Source organism: Saccostrea cucullata, unplaced genomic scaffold (genome assembly GCF_032062105.1).
Source record: "Saccostrea cucullata isolate Sc308-1 unplaced genomic scaffold, CSIRO_AGI_Scuc_v1 ctg19859, whole genome shotgun sequence".
NCBI classification, from domain to species: Eukaryota; Metazoa; Mollusca; class Bivalvia; order Ostreida; family Ostreidae; genus Saccostrea; species Saccostrea cuccullata.
Genome location: NW_026937977.1, coordinates 2,216 through 8,270, shown reverse-complemented (window position 1 = coordinate 8,270; position 6,055 = coordinate 2,216). Strand labels below are relative to the sequence as shown.

The following is a 6,055-nucleotide window of genomic DNA, read 5'->3' as shown; positions in this document are numbered from 1 at the left end:
TTTTTAATCCAATTTCCATGAATAAAATATACAAAACAAGAACATGAAGATTCCCAAGTATGCAGTATCTAGAAATCCCCAATAAATACATCACAAGCTGTTGTAAGTTTACATTTTGAATATAAAAAATTAAATGTTTTAGTAAAAACCTTACTGAACGTACTCCGTTGTTTTTGCATTACGAGGACTGTTCAATAATGATTTAACTTAATACCGTATAAGTAGAAATTTTAGCGAGGATTTAATTTTGGCATTATTAGCAATGCTGCTGAGATCGCTAAAAATGAATATCGCTAAATATCACTTGCGTTATGAATGTAAAACCTTCTCTTGTAACTGTTTTGAAATCGCTAAAATTACTTCTCGCTAAAATAAATTATCAGTTTTTAGGGAGAAATCGCTAAATTTGCGTCTCGCTAAAATTTCTTCTTATACGGTATTCTCTTTTAATTAAAACACATGTCAGTAAAAAATTTTATACAATTTCTGATTGATTTTATAGCTCATTTTTGGGTATGACCCTTAGTACACTAGAAAATGGCAGATCTTATGATTTCCTGGATTTTCTTCCCTCTGAAAGGTGCTTTTCAAGTTTGGAAAATGAAACAAGTCAAAAGACGAAATATCTGGTGGATATTGTAAATAATGTAAAAAAAAAAAATCATTTACTCTTCATGGCGTGCGGGTTTGGACGCTGTCATGAAGAATTTAATGTAATTAATTCCTGATTCTGGTTCCTTCTTCTCGTTAACCTTTCGATTTTTTTTTTTTTGCAAAATTCTGCTTTCCAGGCTCTTCAATAAATTAAACCACTTCCACGAATACGAATTTGAACAACAATACCACTAATTATTGAGAAAACTTCATATAAAACTGTCTTTGTACTCTTGGGATACTTTGGTCTTCTCAGACCGTTGCTATTTTTGTCAAGTACATCTTATTGTAAGGTTTGTTTCGAAGGTTTCAAGCAATAGATTAAAGTTTCATTATCTGTTTGAATTTTAAACAAACGTGGATGATTACAGTTACTAATATTTTAAAATAAGTGTTTAGAAATTCTTATACGCTGTCGTTTTCACTCATTTTTCAAAACATAGGATGACCCTTGAGTGCTAAGCTTTTTTTTTATTGTCAAACTTTTCTTAAAAACAGTGTGAACTACTCCCGAAATGATGTCTATCAAATTTGCTATGTGTCGTCAATTCAATCATACATCATCAGTGATCATTTGTTGAAATTTCGCAAACAGTACATTAGTTGTTATAATTTTTATAGGCAAGGACAGTGCCCATCATATAATGATTTTTATCAATGAAATTACCTGCTCCTTTGTCTATAAAACAGACATTAGTGTCTGTAAAAGTTATACATTTCAGTGAATATTTCTTTGAGATTCTTAACGAGTATTACAGCAGCTATAATGAAGCGTTTAATTTTACTCTAGTTTAATGATTCTTTAAGAATCATTTGTAATGCAGAGTTTCGAATATCCCCTGTTTTTGCAGCTTTTCACAATGAAGCCATGTGATAAATTGTTATAAATCCATTAAAGATTCAATAATGCGAAAAAGTCAAGCTTAATGTCAAGAAATATGTATTGTACATGTATGCCATACAGTTCAGGGCATTATTTATCGAACAGCCCTCGTAGAACAATCAATTAATGTTTAAATTGTTTTTAAATTAGTGTATAAAATCAATATTTGACAAAAAATGTTCATAATTTTCACAGTCAACTAATATGGTTGTGTAGATAAATTATCGTGGAAGACAATGATGGTAATAAACATCTTACCAGTGCATTTTCTCTGAATTAATCTCCTCTGCATCTGGGTATTATGTCGATGATCTTAGTACAAAGTTATGATGAAGAAAATTGTGAATTTCCAGCCCCTGGGTCAGGGATACTGTGTGTGTGTGGGGGGGGGGGGGTTTGAGGTGTATATACGAAGTCTGCACAGTTCATGTTCTGTATATATAAGTGTTATATGGAACCCAAATTTAAGAAAAAAGTTTTAAAGAAAAATTATTTCATTTTTAATAATAATGAAAAGGGATCACGATCCAGGTTTTTCATTTACTTTTTGGAACAGACAGCACAAACAAGTTCTCTTCCCTCAACATTTGGTGGACATTTCAGTGAACCACAGCGTCCTTCTACGAAGTGCAATAGGTAGCCATTTTGATTTACATGGCCACCATGCACAGTTTCCGGATTCTTGTCAACACACGTATATGTTGAACCAGCAGGATCTCTGTAGTATCCAGTCATTAGGAAGCCCTGGTATTCGAGTGTCCATCCTTTGTAACAGTTTTTTCTTGCTTCAATAAATATGAATAAATTACCATAAATACCCTTGTAATCATACCTCGCGATTCTAGCACACTGTTCAAGTATTTCATTAGTCAAGCTTTCGATCTGACGTAATAATGTATCACTGTTTAGTCCAGTTAGTATATTCTTTTTTTTCTTATTAGTCCTGCGCAATTAATGTAATCAAAGCGCAAATTCTACACAGAGGGAAGGTCCAATAATTAGATGAAATTAGATACATAATAAGAAGAAATGAGAACTCGATCTTAATCAATGTTGAAAAAGTAAAAGCCTCTTTATAAACTAAAAAGAAAGTAATGTAAAAACATAAAGTACCTATCTCGAAGAAGTTTCATATTTAATGCTGATTCCTTTTGTACGAAAACAACGCAGGAAAAAAATGAAAAATAACATGTTAGCCCATATCTTCGTTTCTTTTAGTAATGATATATTCCAGTAAATTAGCTGAGACGATAAAAAAATCCATGAAAAGAGATTTAATTTTCATACTAGTATTTTAAGGAAAAAAATCCTCACAATTAGCCCTAGGCAAGGTTAGTTTATGTATTTCGTAGATCCAACTTTCCAAAACATACTTAGAAGAGACACATTGGTGTTCTTACCTGGAAATACTTTCACAATGGATCTATCGGGAACCAGGCAAACAGCACAGGGAACAGCATGACCATGAAATGAAGAAAAGTAACGTGTGAATCTATGAGTTTTGTACTCTGCACCGTATATGTAACCCTTTATCCCTCTGTTCCGTGTCTGTAGATTCCCCATTCTGGATCTCTTGGTAAACAAAGAGGATCTACAGCCGCTCCTGAATGTGCAAAATGTGATCCTCCGGTATACCCTATAAAATTTTAATATAAGAATAATAATTTACAATTATTGCCATATATAAATGTGTTCTAATTTTTGAAAATTGAATGCGTCATATGCAGTTATGCACTTCGAATCAAAGTCATGACCAACATTTGTTAATTTAAGGATAGTTAATAGGATGATTTAAGCTTTAAAAATGTAGAGGGTGTTTACCAGAATAGACTAATTTTGCGTTGTAGGGACAAGTCTTCCTTCCCCATCGTGTATATACAATTTTGCTGTTCCTGGTACCTATTAAAATAAGAAAATGAAATTTATAAATCAACAGAATTTATATTATCATGGGATGAATTAAATTTAAACAAAACGCAAAATCTTTATATGATAAAACATACCCTATTCATTCATTCTAGCATTAACCTGCTTTTTGAAGTGTTTGAATTCCCTTCTCAAAACGTCCACTTGATAATCAGACGAATAACACTCTACCATGGCAGCGTAAAGAAGAAATAGAAGGGTCGCATAGAACACCATCATCTGAGAGATAGTAATTTATATAGCTTTCAAATGTGAAATTTGAAACATTTTTGGATTTAAAACAATATATTCCTGAAATGCCCTTCTTCAAAATAAATTCTTTATCATTACATCAATAAACGTTTTTTATTGAAAGTACATGTATAATCAATCAAAATCATAAACTTATCCAAAAAGCAAAAGTAGCAATAGTTTCCAAGCCTTGTACGTGTATTATACAGAAGAAAAAATAATTGAACAAATGCTTCTATGAATTGTGATAAGAATCAGTGCTTGATTCCATAGAACAGGGAGCGTTCGCTTCGTGATCGGGAGGTCCGGGTTCGATTCTCGTTCGCGGCGCCGTGTCAAACCTAAGACGTAAAAATAAGTAGTGACTGTTCCTTTGCCAAGCACTCGGCAACAGAAGTGAGAGTCACGGGTCTTTCGGATATGACCTTAAAAACGTAGGTCCCGTGTAACGGTAGGCGCTGGCACGATAAAGAACCCTCACTGCTTAATGGCCCTGAGTGCCGCGTATAGGTCTAAATTTGAAGCCCTTCGCCGGCATACGGTGACGTCTCCATATGAATGAAAAATTCTCGAGAGGGACATAAAACAATATACAATCATTCAATCCATAGAACAGGTACGACGAGATTTTAGTACTTTTCCTATTAACTGATAAATTTTACAGTGATGACATCTATTTCATTTTTGAAATCTATTACTCAAAGCTATAATATGATCTTTATAAGACAGATTTCCTAATTAAAATTTATATCATTTATTTTTTTTTCGCAATCCTACCTGTTAACCGCTTTATGATTAATTGTTATAATACACGATTTCCAACCACTTTGATTATATATATATTTACATATATACCATTGGTATACAAAAATATATGATCATTCCAACATCTGGGATCCACCCACACAACAAGTTAGACACGAAGATAGAAGATAGATTAAAATGTAATTTTACACCAACGGGATTTTTTAATTGACAGGATATTTAAAAGGTATGAGCATTGCTTAATTAATGCATTATTTTCACCATTCTCTCTCTCTCTCTCTCTCTCTCTCTCTCTCTCTCTCTCTCTCTCTCTCTCTCTCTCTCTCTATTAGTTTAACATTAATTAGTTTAATAGCAATTGCACAACTTTTAAAGCACAGCTCCATAAGATTAAAAAAAAGATGTATAAGATATTAGAATATTTCTTTATTGTATATGTACGAGGGTTGTCCCAAAACATCGTAGACAGTTTAGTTTCCCTTTGCTAAATTAATTTGTTTTTCCTGTCATAGCAAAAAGTAACCATTTATGATCATATACATTTCAAGTTTCACGATGAAATGAAATTTATTACCAAAACTATGTAAAAATAAAGAAAACACATGTGTACATCGGCGTATGAAAGCAAGCATAATTTACATTTGGACGTCTCTAATAACGTCTTGCTCTCTTTTTCTGCGTCACACACGTTTCTTTTAAACATCCAAAAAATTTTTAAAGGTAAAAATAAACACTCTTGACCAGCCCCCAAGGGGACATTTTAATTTACTACTGTCCGTTTTTTAGATTCCAAATTTCAGCAGAAATTTAGTCGAAAGAAAACCTTACATTGACGACAGCAGAGAATATTTATGCCTTTACGTTCCTCTCTGTCTGTGTTTAACAAAAAGTACTCAATTTCCTTCTTGCGGTCACCGTAACTATTCTCGGTAAAAGAGGAAAAACTATTATTGACTCTCATAACTTTAAAAAAACAACTTCTCTATTAGAATATATTGTGTGAAATCACTTCTGTACTCTTTTTCCCCGTCTTTGGTGTATATAACCCACATCCATAACCATTTATTAAATCTCCGTGCGCCGGTTACGCATTTGATGACGTCTTTTTTATTCAACTCAATTCCAGCAACAATTTCAAAAACCATGATACCAATCGACTGTATTAAAATTTGACATGTTAACGTTGTTAAAATTTTAATTGTTGTTTCACTGATTTAAATTTGATTCCATTTTACCAAAGAAATTAAGCCAAATGTAATAACTATTTGCAGAGATTATTTGAAAAAATATTATCTATATCGACTGAAATGTTTATGTTCTTTTAGCATTTTCTCAGGGAAATGTTTGAATCTATGAATTTCGGGACGCATTTGATTGACATATCCTTGGACCTTCAGCTAGATTTTTCTTCATACTTTGGAAAAGTAAAATGTTTTCTTGCATTAAAGAAAAAATATTAAAATTATAATGCAGATAATTCAGATTAAAATGTGACATACAATCAAGTGCATTGAAGTTTGGTTAGAACGTTTTGAGTCATGTTTTGAACGTCAATTATAACATAAAGACACGCCCATTTCTTTGGAAAAGAAATAT

At 32.3% G+C, this 6,055-nt stretch overlaps 1 pseudogene; it reads right to left on the bottom strand.

Annotated features, from left to right (window-relative positions):
- Positions 1-2,066: 2,066 nt before the first annotated feature.
- Positions 2,067-5,420, bottom strand: LOC134249223 (uncharacterized; annotated as a pseudogene).
- Between the last annotated feature and the right edge of the window lie 635 nt (positions 5,421-6,055).